This window comes from Camelus bactrianus, chromosome 29 (assembly GCF_048773025.1).
Source record: "Camelus bactrianus isolate YW-2024 breed Bactrian camel chromosome 29, ASM4877302v1, whole genome shotgun sequence".
Lineage (NCBI taxonomy): Eukaryota > Metazoa > Chordata > Mammalia > Artiodactyla > Camelidae > Camelus > Camelus bactrianus.
The window spans coordinates 28,636,488-28,652,837 of NC_133567.1; the positions used below are offsets into that span (position 1 = coordinate 28,636,488).

At 33.4% G+C, this 16,350-nt stretch overlaps 1 non-coding gene across 1 annotated transcript; it reads left to right on the forward strand.

Moving 5' to 3' along the window:
- Nucleotides 1-1,507: 1,507 nt before the first annotated feature.
- On the forward strand, nt 1,508-1,581 carry TRNAV-GAC (transfer RNA valine (anticodon GAC)). The gene has a single exon. It is a non-coding gene; the product is annotated as a tRNA-Val (tRNA).
- Nucleotides 1,582-16,350: the final 14,769 nt, after the last annotated feature.

Here is a 16,350-nt window from a genome sequence, read left to right on the forward strand (position 1 = left end):
AAAATTGCTCCTGGATTTATAAACAGTGACATTTTCCAGAGCCATATATTTCTATCTGTGGTTGTAAGTACAATTTTGATTTTTTATTGGGATTATAAACCTATCTCAGCTGGGTTTTCTTGTGTGGCTTCATTCTTATGGTTGAAATGAGATTGATTTAGTATTATAACAGTATTGCAGCTTAAAAATTTTTTGCTTTCTACCTTAGGGTAGGTGGCTTCATTTACATTTTTAAAATAAGGTATTAGAGGGTATTGATTATAAGTTGCCATGCAGTGCAGGCTAATTTCATCTGATTCCATAGACTGCAAATCTCAGCCTTTCCTCAATAGATAGTTTAAGTTTACTAAGAAAATAGCCTGTTACAACTACTGCCATTCAGCTTCATCTCCAACAATACACTTCTTCACTCAGTAACTCTTTTCTGGGCCCCGTCTAAGTGCCAGACTCTCTGCAGGCTGCTGAGTGAGTGCAGGTGCTCTAGATGCCCTTGAGCCAGTGACAACTTGGTTTATGGTTCAGTAGCTCGATAGTCACTAGTGCCATTTTCCAAATAGTCCATTTCTTCTGGGAGTGTGTCAGAATTTCACCTCCTGTCTCTCTCATCCTTGTCTGGTGTGTGAGACCAGTTCAGTCCAATAGGTTGAAGTACAAGTGTCACCTCAGGTTGATTTTTTTGTTATGACACTAGGCAGTATCTCCTTCTCCCTGCTGCTGAAACCAGCAATGCTCTTAAGTAGGTAGGGGCTGTTTCATCAGCCTGGTTCTTAGAATGAGGACACTGAAAACACAGAGAAGAGCCCACAGTTTATAAATGATAGGAATTTGGTGTGAGAAGAGATGGCGTTTTGTTTTTTAAGTCGCTGAGGTATGGAGGAATGTTGGTTACAGCTGTATAATCTTGGTTATCCTGATTTACATAGAAAGAACACTTTCAAATTGAATTGCAAACTTTATTTCAAAGGTTCCTCATGATGACTAGAAGACTTTCTCTTTCTCTCTCCCCCTGCTATATATGTGTATGTGTGTAAATATATATATTATGTATATTATATATAATATATACTATATGTCAATACAACATGTATAATCATTCTCTCTATCCTGTTTTTTATACATTATGCACTTATCTTTACCACTTAACACTGTTAATACATTTCAAGGTAACACGTATTTAGTGAGACCATTGACTTAGGTAAGAATATTATCATTTGTTCCCAGTCCTCCAAAATTATAACCTTTTTTCAAATAATTCATAAAATAAACATTTATAAACAAACCAAATACCATTAATTTTCTTATTAATATGTCACTCTCAAGGGAGAATAGATGAACCTTTGAAATACATCTAAAATATTGATACTGGTGCTTGAGTCCTACTCAAATTCTGAGTCACAATAGAGATGGACTGAGGTTTCTAGTTGTTTTGGATGTTTTAAAGTTGGAGGCTTCTTTTCTTTTCCTTATTGAGAAAACTGCTAGTAGCAAAAATGAATATGTGTTGGGAGGAGGATATAGCTCAAGTGGTAGAGTGCATGCCTGACATGCACAAGGTCCTGGGTTCAATCCCCAGTACCTCCTCCAAAATAAACAAACAAACAAGCCTAATTACCTCCCTCCCCCCACAAAAATAAAAAGAAGTAAAAAAAAAAAAAAGAATATGTGTTTATTTTGGAACTATTGTGAAAAAAAGTTAATGCAAATACCATGAATGGAGAGCCATGTGCTCATGTCTGTCAGGCCCCTGCTGGGTATTATATATGCACTATTTCATTTAAGTCTCAAAATTATCCTGAAAATTGATACTATCCCTCCATTGTTTGACATCCCTCAGCTAATATATAGACCACAGCTCCATGCCATTTCTGACTACAAAAGCTAGCCTCTTTCCACTAGGAGGGCCCAAATAACAATGATTTGTTATCATAATAGCATATCTGTCATCTAACTACAGAGAACTGAGCTTGTCTTTGCACATTTCCAATTTTCTTTTTGATTTAAGAAAATTAGAAATTTACAAAAGTTTGCTGTCTTCATGATACATATATTTTATAATTAAAGTATCTGATAAAGTCACTGAGCTAATATCAGTAATAGTCTCCAGGAGGTAATTTTAAATCACTGAGCAGACATGTGGTAATGTGCACCGTGCTCAGTCATCCCAGCTACACATGACTATATGCTACTCCTAAACTCCATAAATTCAAAAAGGAAACTCAAAGAGTCCATTTTTCACACAACACCCAGCCTTCCTTTGCATGAAAGCAAGAAGCTCTAGGGAACCTTATACATTAATACCCATATCAGTAAGGGAAATAAAAGTGATTTGGCTAGAAGCATACAAATTAGGGACATCTGAAAGATTCGTATTTCTGCCCTATTAACTGAAAAGCATCCAACTCATTTTCCTTCATACTGTGAATGAGAGTAACTGCAGTGGAGGCTATTCCTGTAGCTGTCACCAAATAACTTGTCTCATGGTGTAACCAAGAGATGGGACAGGATGTCATACCTCAAAATGAAATTAAAATAAAGATAGAATAAAAATATAAACAAAAGGATGCTTTTATCTACTATAAAATTTGAAATAGTTGAGTTTTATTCCCAGGCAGCTTTTAAATCAACCTGGTGAATTCTGAATTATTAGTGCCAGAAGTAGTATTTGGCTTAAGTTTTCAATACCCTGACTTAATTCCTGCCAGATCTTTCTGTACTCATGCTGTAGAGTTGTGTATACTGGAACAGTAAGTGACAAGTGAGTGGGGCCTCTCCCTCCCCATCACTTTTTCTGGCCTGTGTAGCATTGCCATTAACTACATGAAACAAATTATAATAGTGAAACAGAAAGTATCCACTCTTTTGTTCAACCTATTTTCTTAGTTTCTTTAAGGTTTCTCTTTTGTGGTAATAATATTAAAAAAAGGAGTCACATATAAATTTATTTAAATAATTAAGTCAAGAGGTTTTCCATTTTAATGAAACAAAGCTCCCATAAATGAGACAGTCTAGTCACTTTTCAGTGTTTTTCTAATGTCACTAATTCCCCTGCGCTGTAATGGGGTTTTACATCATTGACATGCTCATGAGATTTTTATAACGTAAATCCATAGACATGATGTTAGAATGTCAAATGAAATACGCTATCAAGTCTATGGAGATGTATATCAAAGATGCAAATATTTCTAACCTGTAGACGTTGCAATGTTAAGATGATGGCAAATAATACCAGGGGATTTCTGGGGATACTATTTTCTGGAGCAAAGACAGTGCAAAAAAAAAGGTCAGTACAGTTCTGTTGAGACACTGATCTGATTATCTGATTATAGAGGCTATAAATAAAAGAAAGATTGCTAATGTTTGTGTTCATTCAAGTTATTTTCTCTGTATTTGGGGAATTAATATTTTAATATACCCCATTGCAAAGCACTTAAGAGCATCTTGTATCTTAAAAGGAAAATTTCTGGTCTCATAAGAGTCCAAACCGAGAGGAAGGCAGGTTGTCCTGATTTTAATATCAAGAAGGCTATATTCTTTTACACTATGCCCTTTTTCTGAGTCTGATTATTATCTACGAAAGCAATCATTAATGTTCTCTGCTTCCATGCTTAAATTTTGGGTGTGGTTCAACTTTGGCAAAAAATCTGAGTGTGACATGGTCAAATGTGTTCATAAAACTTCTGAAGTATGATTTTTAAAAATGATGCATGACCTTAATTGGATAAATGATGAAAGGGGGGAAAAGTGATTTAGTTAATTCTTTAACTAATTTATTGTCTTGAATTTAAGTGTATTTAAGATAATGCTACAAGGAGAATAATTTGACCCTACTGGGTAAAAGCAGTTATTTTGGGTGCCATTCATTTAAGTTTCTGCACAAGGATAGAGTCCAAAATAAAATATTGAAATTCATGATTTTGAATTATGTGAGCTATTCAATCTTTACTGCTGTAGCACCAGACATAAGGAGTAATTTCCAACCATGACATTAGTAGAGTGATAATGAAGTGGTTGAGAGATCCTGTTGTATAACACCACTTGAAGAAATAATCAAAATAATATCATAGCCCCTCAGGAGGAAGAGGGACTTATATACACAAACACATGTACTCAAAGTACTTTCAAGCATGTTTTATCTTCTTTTACCATAATATTCTTGTGATAGAGATAAGATCAAATATTATTCTTTTTTTTTTACATGGGAAGACAATGTCGTTCCTTCTGATAATGTATTTAAGTAGAATCATATAAAATTTGTATACTTATATCTAAAATATCCCAGTTTTTACTTATTTCAAAGTAGTTTGAATATGCACCTAAAATGAGACTACTTTTCTTGAATATTCTACTTCTCTCTTTATATTACATTTCTCCACACACCAAATTGGGATTAGGTCTAGTTTTTAAATACCCCTATTTAGTTTTATTTAAAAATAAAATTCCACTTCTGGAGGACTGACACTACCAACATCATGACTTACTATAAAGCTACAGTAACCAAGACAGTGTGATATTGGCAAAAGAATGGACAAATAGATTGATGGACAGAATAGGGAACCCAGAGATAGGCCTATATAAATATAATCAGTTGATCTTTGACAAAGGAGCAAAGGCAATGCCATAAAGCAAAGATAGTCTTTACAACAAATGGTACAGAAATGACTGGGCATTCACGTGCAAAAAATGAATACAGACACAGACACCTTTCACAAAAATTAACTCAGAATGAATCACAAACCTAAATGCAAAATTCAGAACTATAAACTCATAGAAGATAACATAGGAGAAAACCTAGATGACTTTCTGTATGACAATGACATTTTAGATCCAACAGCAAAGGCACAATTCATAAAAAAAGGATAATGTGGACTTCATTAAAATCAAAAACTTCTGCCATGTAAATTATAATATTAAGAGAATGAGAAGAAAAGCCACAGACTGAGAGAAAATATTTGCAAAAGACACATCTAATAAGGGACTGTTATCTCAAATACATAAAGAGCTCTTTAAACTCAACAGTAACAAACAACTTGATTAAAAACTGATCAAAGACCTTCACAGACACCTCATTAAAGATATTTGGACAACAAATAAGCACATGACAAAGTGTTCCACGTCACATGTCCTCGGGGAAATGGAAGTTAAAATAACAGTGAGATACCACTACACACCTATCAGAAGGGCAAAAATCCGAAACACTGACAACACCAAATGCTGGCAAGGATGTGGAGCAATAAGAACTCTCCATTCATTGCTGGTGAGACTTAAAAAATGGCATAACCACTTTGGAAGGCAGTTTGGTAGTTTCTTAGAAAACAAAACATACTCAAAATGTGATTGAGCAATTGCACTGTGTATTAGTGTTCTAAAGTGAAAAATAACCAATAGAAGATAGATATAGATACAGACATAGACATATAAGGGGAAATTTATGATTGGAGTTGGCTAAAATGTTTTGAAGGCCAAGAAGATCCAAGAGCTACAGTCTGCAAGCTGGAGAATCAGGAAAACTGGTGGTGTAATTCCTCCCAAGTCCAAAGGCCTGAGAACCAGAACTCTGATGACTGATGGCAAGAGATGGGTGTTTCAGCTCCAGCAGAGAGAATTTACCCTTTCTTCACCTTTTTGATCTGTTCAGCCCCTCAAGAGATTATATGATGTCTCTGACATTGGTGAAAGGGATCTTCTTTCCTTAGTCTACAGATTCAAATGTTAATCTCCTCCAGAGACACCCTTACAGACCCATTCAGAAATAATGTTTTACTAGCTATCTGGACATCTTGTAACCCATTCAAGTTGACAGTTACAATTAATCATTATACAGTCCTTGGTATTTACCCAAAAGAATTAAAAACTTTTGTCCACACAAAAACCTGTACATGGATTTTTATAGCAGTCTTATTCATAATTGCCAAAACTTGGAAGCAACCAAGCTGTCCTTCAGTTAGATGAATGGATAAATTGTGGTACACCTAGGCAATGGAATATTATTAAGTGTTAAAAAAAAAAAGAGAGCTATCAAGCCATGAAAAGACATGGATGAAACTTAAATGTATATTACTGAGTGAAAGAAACCAATCTGAAAAGTTTATCTACTGTATGTTTGTAGCTGTATGACATTCTGAAACAGACAAAACTAAAGAGACAGTAAATAGTTTAGTGGCTGCTAGGGCTTAGGGGAGAGTGAGAGTTGAATAGGTCGAGCACAGGATTTTTAAGGCAGTGAAACTATTCCATATGATTCTATAATGATGGATTCATGTCATAATACATTTGTCCAAGCCCTTAGAATGTCCACTACTGAGGGCGAATGCCAATGTAAACTATGGACTTTGGATTATAATGATGTGTCAATATAAGTTCATCAACTGTAGTAACTGTACCACTTTGGTGGGGGCTGTTGATAATGGGAAAGGTTATGAATGATTGAATTAAAGGAGTGAATGGGAAATCTCTATACTTTCTGCTTAGTATTGCTCTGAACTTAAAACTGCTCTAAAAAATAAAGTCTGTTACTTAAAAATTTATATTTTTGGTAATTTGCCTGCGGTAAACTAGTACAGATTTGTTTTTTATTCAGTATTTATTTTCCAGATAATTTTATTTCTTATAATAATGCTCTTTAAAAAGAAGTTATAAGTGCTGTTTTATAGGTATGAAATCTAAGACTTGGAGATGATGAGTAAATTCCCAAAGTCAAATGGGCATAACTGAGAATATTCAAGGTATGAGTCTTGTGTGTGTTGGTCTCCAGAACCTGTGCCCTTCAAGGAGACTCATTGCTTCATCCATTCATCCAGCGATCCATCCAGTAAACATTTTTAGTGAGGAAAATATTTACTCAACCTTCCATTATTAATTGTGTTTTGTTCAGGGTATGAACAAACAATTCCTGGACTTTCTGTCTTCTTTCTACTGCTTGGCAAGCTGTGCCATATATTGTGGACTGGAATTAAGGATAAGAGAACTGATTATGTCTTCTGTAGAATTTTTATATTAAGGGTAAATAATGTCATTTGCAGCAACATGGATGGACCTGGAGATCGTCATTCTAAGTGAAGTAAGCCAGAAAGAGAAAGAAAAATACCATATGATACCACTTATATGTGGAATCTAAAAAAACCAAAAAACAAAAAAACAAGACAAATGAACTTACTTACAAAACAGAAACAGACTCACAGACGTAGAAAACCAGTGTATGGTTACCATACCAAGGGGGTGGGAAGGGATAAATTAGGAACTTGAGATTTGCAGATACTAATTAATATATATAAAATAGATAAGCATGATTATATGGTATAGCACAGGGATCTATATTAATTATCTTGTAGTAACACACGGTAAAAAAAATGAAAACAACTATATGTATTTTCATGTATGACTGAAGCATTGTGCTATACACTAGAAATTGACACAACATTGTAAATTGACTACACTTCCATAAAATATATATATATGAAAGTTAACCCATGTAAACCTACATAAATGCCGGTGGGTTGTTAGGCCTTGATACAGTATCATTTTTTTTTGAAACTGAGCTTCTTTATTTTTATTTTTTTAACATTTTTTATTGATTTATAATCATTTTACAATGTTGTGTCAAATTCCAGCGTAGTGCACAATTTTTCAGTTATACATGAACATATATATATTCAGTGTCACATTTTTCTCTCTGTGAGCTACCGTAAGATCTTGTATATATTTCCCTGTGCTATACAGTATAATATTGTTTATTCTACAATTTTGAAATCCCAGTCTATCTCTTCCCACCCCCCGCCCCCTTGGCAACCACAAGTTTGTATTCTATGTCTGTGAGTCTATTTCTGTTCTGTATTTATGCTTTGTTTGCTTGTTTGTTTGTTTTGTTTTAGATTCCACATAAGAGCGATCTCATATGGTATTTGTCTTTCTCTTTCTGGCTTACTTCACTTAGAATGACATTCTCCAGGAGCATCCACGTTGCTGCAAATGGCATTATGTTGTCAGTTTTTATGGCTGAATAGTATTCCATTCTATGAATATACCTCATCTTCTTTATCCAGTCATCTGTTGATGGACATTTAGGCTGTTTCCATGTCTTGGCTATTGTAAGTAGTGTTCCTATGATCATTGGGGTGCAGATGTCATTTTGAAGTAGGGTTCCTTCTGGATATATGCCCAGGAATGGAATTCCTGGGTCATATGGTAAGTCTATTTTAGTCTTTTGAGGAATCTCCATACTGTTTTCCACAGTGGCTGCACCAAACTGCATTCCCACCAGCAGTGTAGGACGGTTCCCTTTTCTCCACATCCTCTCCAGCATTTGTCATTTGTGGACTTTTGAATCATGGCCATTCTGACTGGTGTGAGGAGATACCTCATTGTAGTTTTGATTTGCAATTCTCTGATAATTAGTGATATTGAGCATTCTTTCCTGTGCCTTTTGATCATTTATATGTCTTCCTTGGAGAATTGCTTGTTTAGGTCTTCTGCCCACTTTTGGATTGGATTTTTTTTTTCTTTCTTATTAAGTTGTATGAGCTGCTTATATATTCTGGAGATCAAGCCTTTGTTGGTTTCATTTGCAAAAATTTTCTCCCATTCCATAAGTTGTCTTTTTGTTTTACTTATGGTTTCCTTCACTGTGCAGAAGCTTGTAATTTTCATTAGGTCCCATTTGTTTATTCTTGCTTTTATTTCTATTGCTTGAGTGGACTGTTGTAGGAGAACATTTTTGAGATGTATGTCAGATAATGTATTGCCTATATTTTCTTTTAGAAGGTTTATTGTATCTTGTCTTATGTTTAAGTCTTTGATCCATTTTGAGTTTATTTTTGTGTATGGTGTAAGGGAGGGTTCTAGCTTCATTGCTTTGCATGCTGCTGTCCAGTTTTCCCAACACCATTTGCTGAAGAGACTGTCTTTATTCCATCGTATATTCTTGCCTCCTTTGTCAAAGATTAGTTGACCAAAAGTTTATGGGTTCATTTCTGGGCTCTCTATTCTGTTCCATTGGTCTATATGTCTGTTTTTGTACTAATACCATGCTGTCTTGATGACTGTAGCTCTACAGTATTGTCTGAAGTATGGGAGAGTTATTCCTCCACCCTCTTTCTTTTTCTTAAGTAATGCTCTGGCAATTCTAGGTCTTTGATGGTTCCATATAAATTTTATTATGATTTGTTCTAGTTCTGTGAAATATGTCCTGGGTAATTTGATAGGGATTGCATTAAATCTATAGGTTGCCTTGGGCAGTGTGACCATTTTAACAATATTGATTCTTCCAATCCAAGAGCATGGGATATCTTTCCATTTTTTAAAGTCTTCTTTAATTTCCTTCATCAACAGTTTGTAGTTTTCTGTGTATAATTCTTTCACCTCCTTGGTTAGATTTTTTCCTAGGTATTTTGTTACTTTGGGTGCTATTTTAAAGGGGATTGTTTCTTTACTTTCTTTTCCTGTTGATTCTTCATTAGTGTAAAGAAATGAAACTCAGGTTTGAATGTTAATCTTGTAACCTGCTACCTTGCTGAATTCTTTGATTATTTCTAGTAGTTTCTGTAGTTTTTTAAGGGTTTTCTATATATAGTATCATGTCATCTGCATATAGTGACACTTTTACGTTTTCTTTTCCAATTTGGATCCCTTTTATTTCTCTCTCTTGCCTGATTGCTGTGGCTAGGACTTCCAAGACTATGTTGAATAGGAGTGGCGATAGTGGGCATCCTTGTCTTGTCCCAGATTTTAGTGGGAAGCTTTTGAGTTTCTCACTGTTGAGTACTATGCTGGCTGTAGGTTTGTCATATATAGCTTTTATTATGTTGATATATGTTCCCTCTATGCCCACTTTGGTGAGAATTTGTATCATAAATGGGTGTTGAATTTTATCAAATGCTTTTTCTGCATCAATTGAGATGATCATGTGGTTTTTGTCCTTTCTCTTGTTGATGTGATGTATTACATTGATTGATTTGCATATGTTGAACCATCCTTGTGTCCCTGGGATGAACCCCACTTGGTCATGATGTATAATCTTCTTTATGTGTTGTTGGATTCTATTTGCTAATATTTTGGTAAGGATTTTGGCATCTATGTTCATCAGTGATATTGGCCCACAATTCTCTTTTTTGGTAGTGTCTTTGCCTGGTTTTGATGTCAGGGTGATGGTGGCTTCATAGAATGAGTTTGGAAGTATTCCCTTCTTTTCAATCTTCTGGAAGAGTTTGAGAAGGACTGGTATGAGTTCTTCTTTGTATGTTTGGTAGAATTCCCCAGTGAAGCTGTCCGGTCCTGGATTTTTATTTGTAGGGAGGTTTTTTATTGCTATTTCTATTTCATTTCTATTGATCGGTTTGTTCAAGTGGTCAGTTTTTTCTTGATTCAGTCTTGGTGGACAGTATGTTTCCAGAGACTTGTCCATCTCCTCTAGGTTATCCAGTTTGGTTCCATACAGTTTTTTCATAATATTCTCATATGATATTCTGTATTTCTATTTTATTTGTTGAAATTTCTCCATTTTCCTTTCTTATTTTGGTTTTTGTGCTCTCTCTTTTTTCTTCTTTGTGAGTTTGGCCAGAGTTTTGTTGATTTTATTTACTTTTTCAAAAACCAGCTTTTGGTTTGATTGATTTTTTCTGTGGTTTTTTAAATCTCTATATTATTTATTTCCTCCCTGATCTTTATAATTTCCTTCCTTCTGCTGCCTTTTGGGTTTTTTTGTTCTTCTTTTTCTATTTCTTTCAGCTGGTGGGTTAGATTGTTTATTTGGGATTATTAATCTTTTTTAAGGAAGGCCTGTATTGCTATAAATTTCCCTCTTAGCACTGCCTTTGCTGTGTCCCATAAATTTTATGTGGTTATGCTTTCATTTTCATTTGTCTCAGGGTATTTTTTAATTTCAACTTTGATTTGCTAATTGACCCATTGGTTTTTTAATAGCATATTGTTTAATCTCTATGCTTTCATTTTTTTCTCCTTTGTTTCTCTGTTGTTGATTTCTAATTTCATGGCATTGTAGTCAGTAAAGATGCTTGAGATAATTTCTATCTTAAAATTGTTGAGGTTGCAAAGGGTTCATTTAAAGAAAAAAGGTTGTTCATATACATAATTTTGCTTTGTATTAATCTACTTTTTGTTCTCCATAAATCCAAGTTAATAGGAGTAGTATTCAAAGTAGATGATTTTAACATTTATATAGAAATATTTTTATGGACATGATACATACTGCAACTGCTGCTGTTTTATGAGATGATGCTTTATAGGATTTCATGAGAGCTTAGTAGGAACAAAAAGCAAATATAAATGTAGAGTGTATATAGGAATTCTGTGTGCAAAGAATTGAGTGAAATTTTACAGTTATGTTTTGTTTATGTAAAGTCAAAACAAAACTAAAGGCTCTGCCTCATGACTCCATTAAAATTTTGAATTAGACGTTACCTTTTTGGAACTTTACTCAGGATTTTAAATGTCATAAACTGATCAAGTAACTATATATATATTTTATATTTGACAAAACATTATTTGCTGATATTGATGGTGTTTCTAATAATTAATTTTACTTTGTAGCTTCTGCAAAGTATTAGATCTTTCATATTTTTGAAATGATATATTTTATATGACTCTCTTACTTTTTTCTTTTTGAGAAAAATCAGTAACTATCTCATCACCCATTCATAACCCTAGTACTTATCTAATTATGACTTTTATAATAGTTGTTTTCAGGAAGTCCTACAAGTCAATCCTCCCATTGCTTTTGTTTCCTAGTGTCTAAACAGCCTCCTCCCTTTTCCTGAAAGCTTCCTGCTGTTGCTTCCAGACCTCTTACTAGGGTGGTCTTCAGACTCCCCTTCTCCAACTTGTCTGTTCCTTTTCCAAAGGAAATGCATTTTTTGTCAGCCTATTCTGGGAATGAGGCCCAGTGTAAAATCTAATATAGACCCCTTATTAGAAATTATTAATAATTTCACAAAGGTGGCAGTAGAAAATTAAGCCAAGTGTAGAGCCCTTCTAAGCACAGGAAACTGTGCACCACACATGTTATGGACTCATGAAACTGGCCTTAACCTTTTCTCTTGGTGGTTATGCCCCAGAACTTTGCTTCTTTTTTGATGCATCCTTACCCTGACTGTATCTTCCTTTCCTGCACTCTGATTCCCTTTTTTCCCTCCCTGTAGTTGTGTAGCCCCAGAGTCTTGAGCTGCAGAGAATCTTACATGCCCTCTTCCTGTTTTCATAGAAAGAAGGCAAAAAAGAGCAAATATTTGGGAATTTTTTTTTGAAATAATTTTATCATCAAGAATTGCTCCGGATATTCTTGGTAATAAATCATATTTGAGAATTGAAGTTGTCTAAGAATTCTACTATGAAATATTGTATTTTGATTTAGTTTCCTTGGCTCAATATATGGTTAATTACTAAAGTACATATCTGTTCAAAGCTTGGATACATACTTGTAAAAATTAATTCATTTGACAACAGTGTCTATGCATGTGATGGCAGCAGTCCCCGAGACAACTGTTTAAAAAACAGAGTGTTAAAATATTAGCCCTTGTTATCATCATTAGAAGGGCAATGCCCTCCCTTAGACTTGGCACCATTTTAAGGGTTAAAGAGTTCTTAGCTGACCCTCCTCTTTCTGATCTGTGCCCTCATAGCCTCTGGGAACCATCTTTTTCCTTATCTACTTTCTATCCTGGTTTGCTTTATGTGTTTCAGAAGTAACATTAATCTGATAACCCATTATATGGTCAGAAGGTACCAAATCATCTACTTTGTTTCTCCCATGAGATAAATGGCATTTTTTTTTTAAGCTGACTGTGCAGATGATCAAATGACATCTAGTTTCTTGGCTCTGTCAAAGGGATACTTGCAATTGTGACAATTATGAATTTTGTACCAATTGAAAAGGAAGACTTGGTGACTAGTATTGGGGGATATGAGGAATATTTCTGAATAGTTTCCTCAAAGTAAAGTTGTGTATATACTTAGTTGGGCCATCACTTATTTGGCTCATAATTTATTCTTGGGCTTACTTTTTGTGACACTACTTTCTCATAGAATGTAAATTTTTAATGGGAGGACAAAAATCTTTTATTTGTAATAAATAATACAGTAAGTATACCCTATTGTACATTATCAATTATAACTATCCATTGCATATTGCACTTAAGAATTTTATTTGCTATGTTTTCATGAGTGCTTGTGACATTATTTTAGTTATTTCAGAGTAACTTGTGTGCTTTCCACATAGAACTTTACAAAATATACAACTAAATATGTATATTTATAAATATATAACCAGGTTTTCAAAAATTTTAAATCTTCTGCTGCTTTTATCTAAATAATTTAGATGAAATTGTGTATGTGAGTGTGTGTTTTGGGCTTAATTATTTTAGCAGCTGCCGTAAACCTTCATTTGTTACACTGTTGTGTGTGAACAAGTATAGTTCAGAACTTGAGGTGCACTTGAACTTCCCTAAGGTAAGTATGTGCATTTTGTGAAATAGAATGCATCTGAAAAAAACATTAAATATGTGTGACTACATTAATATAATAATATTCATGTGTGAAGGATGATAAATTTAAAATTATATACATATCAGAGTGAACAGGTGTAGCTACATAGCAAATAATGAGAGTAAGTTCATTTCTGCATCTGAACATAATTTTAAATTCCCCAAACTAAAATCTATTGAGAAACACTTGGTAATGGGATAAAACAAATTTTTATATATGTTTTTTGTTTGTTTTCTTTTATGGGGAATGCATAGAATAGGTTTGGAACCCAGTGAACATATATGTCTAAAGACAGCTATGAAACATTTCAAATAAAAATATTTTACCTACTTGTACTTAGATTGACAAATTATGTTTGAGTACCTTATTAGTAGACAGATTTGCATAAATATCTTATTAGTAGGCCAGCTAAGGATCAAGTTAATTGTATTAGATGATTTTATAATCCTTTATGTCTGATCAAATGGTATCACTGAAAATGTACTTGAAATTTGAAAATGAAATTTAAATTATCCTAATGTAATATGGGTCATAAGAGATACCATTAATCTCATAGGTTTAAGATGTTTTAATTTTTTGGTGAGAACACCTTAGTATTCAAAACCATTTTGTTTTAGTAAAACTTGTTATACATGATAAATTTTATACTTAATTTGAAGTGACTTTGGTGATTCAAAAATTTTTATAAAGTTTTTAAATGACAGTTATTATTCTACTTTAAACATTTTAATGAATCACTGTTCTTATCCTTAAAGAAAACCACATGATATGAGATGCTGAGAAAAATTAAATTGATGTATCTCCAGTGTACAACTTTCATTTGAAGATTGAATAAAGGTGGGTTTCATAGTCACAATTTACTGAATAGGTCTATAAATAACAGGAAAAATTCAGTTACATATAAAAATTACTTCTTCACATTGGCTTCTCCTATGTTTATATTTTGAATGATTCAGCTAAGAGGTGGTGAGAAATATTTATAATAGCAGGTCATCAGGATAAAATAGGGACAATGCAGTATAATCACTTTATTTATGTTTTTGAAATGTGCTTAATGGAAAGGATGAATAACTGCCTTGCTTCAAAATTAAATTCTATTGCCTTGAGTGAAAGATTTGAGTGTTAGCATAACATTATTTTTATGTGAGTTATGCTGTAGTTTTTTTTGTCATTTTTTTGCATTACAGTGCAGGAAATGTTGCTGATTTATTGTTGCATTTTTAAAGGGCAATGCTATGCTGAAAGTAGAGACTGAAGGAAGGTAAAAATCATATTTGTCAAAAACTGAGCCTTGACATGGTTTATGATCACTGACTACTAGTCCTATTTATAGGGCTGTATTTAAAAGTAAGCTAATCTAGCAAGATCAAATATGATTGATGTTTTCCCATTTATTGTTTTCTAATGTTTCATCTTTTGGTTTTAAGATGGTTATAAGAATCAAGAAATATGAAGTTAAAGAATGCGTAGTACTTTCCATTTTCATTATGCTCATTTGAAGAGAATTATTTTCTAAATATTCAGCTTGGGTCCTATCAGCACCCACTATAAACAGAGTAATTTTTAAAATGTCAAATGAATTATGAACACTCTCTTCAGCTATGCAAGTGAGATATTAAATGGTTGTGTGAGGATCTGAATGTTCTGGTCTAGTATATAAGGTAATTATCACCAATTTGAAAAACATTCCCGCTTATAAATTATAACGACTTGAGAGATGGAAAGATTTACTAAATTATTTCTCAGTTGAACCAAAGGAAGCAAAGTCTAATTGACAACTTTTTATTTTGCCAAGCATTTGGAAACATAGTGAGTGAACTTAAATGTTACTATTCAAAAGCTTAAGAGTATGAATATATTTATAGTCTACATTAAAATTCTGAGTTCAGTTTCTTAGAATCATGAAAAGTACGAGTAATAACTGTATTTCTTTTAGTTTTCAAACAAGTATTCATCAGTAATTTGTAAACAATAATACATTATTTTTATATATCTACAAATTATACTTCTTTGATATTCCATACATCACACAGTAATTATTCAAGGTATAGGAAGAGCAAAAAGATTTAGTAAGTGACTCAATTATTTAAACTATTAGGTACGGAGGCAGTGCAAACAGGTGAAAAATTAGTATAAATAGTTCCAATGATTATAACCTTTGGGGTTAATGTGGATCAAAGATATCTAATATACTACAACCAGTTATTCTGAGTGGACTGGGTATAGTAAATTGCACTTACTAGAGTTGTCATTCCATGGAAACTTTATTCCATCATTTGGATCTAGACTGAATCTAAACTGAGATAAATGTTCTAATGTCATAGATACCTAAGATATTATACTCCACCTTGAAAAAAATGGTTTTGTGTTTATTGTGGATTAATTCCAGAGGTTAGTGTTTCTAGACTTCAGAACACAATAGAGCTAAGAATGAATAACAGAATTAGTAAAGCTTGATCTATAATTACCTTTTACACCAGGCAAGAGGTAAATTTAATTGCAACTGACCTGAATAATGGAGTGGGATGGAAGGAAGGAAGTTATTTACTTGAGACACCAATTGAAATCTATGAAACACAAAGGGGAAAAGGCAGTTTCATTGAGAATAAAATATTCATGTTGATAACTTACATAAGACAAAAATGGAGTGTTTTCTGCAGGGAAATTACTTTCTTTGATGAGTTCCATTTATGCATGATGGAGTTTTAAATTATTTGAAAACCCCCTTAGTTATTTTTTCTTCCTTTCAATTCTTGTGGTTTTAATTTCAGACATAAACACATGTAAAATTTTCTTGCTAAAACCTTCTTACTCTGCTTTAAGTTGAATTTATAACAGGAAAAAAAAAACCCAACAGAA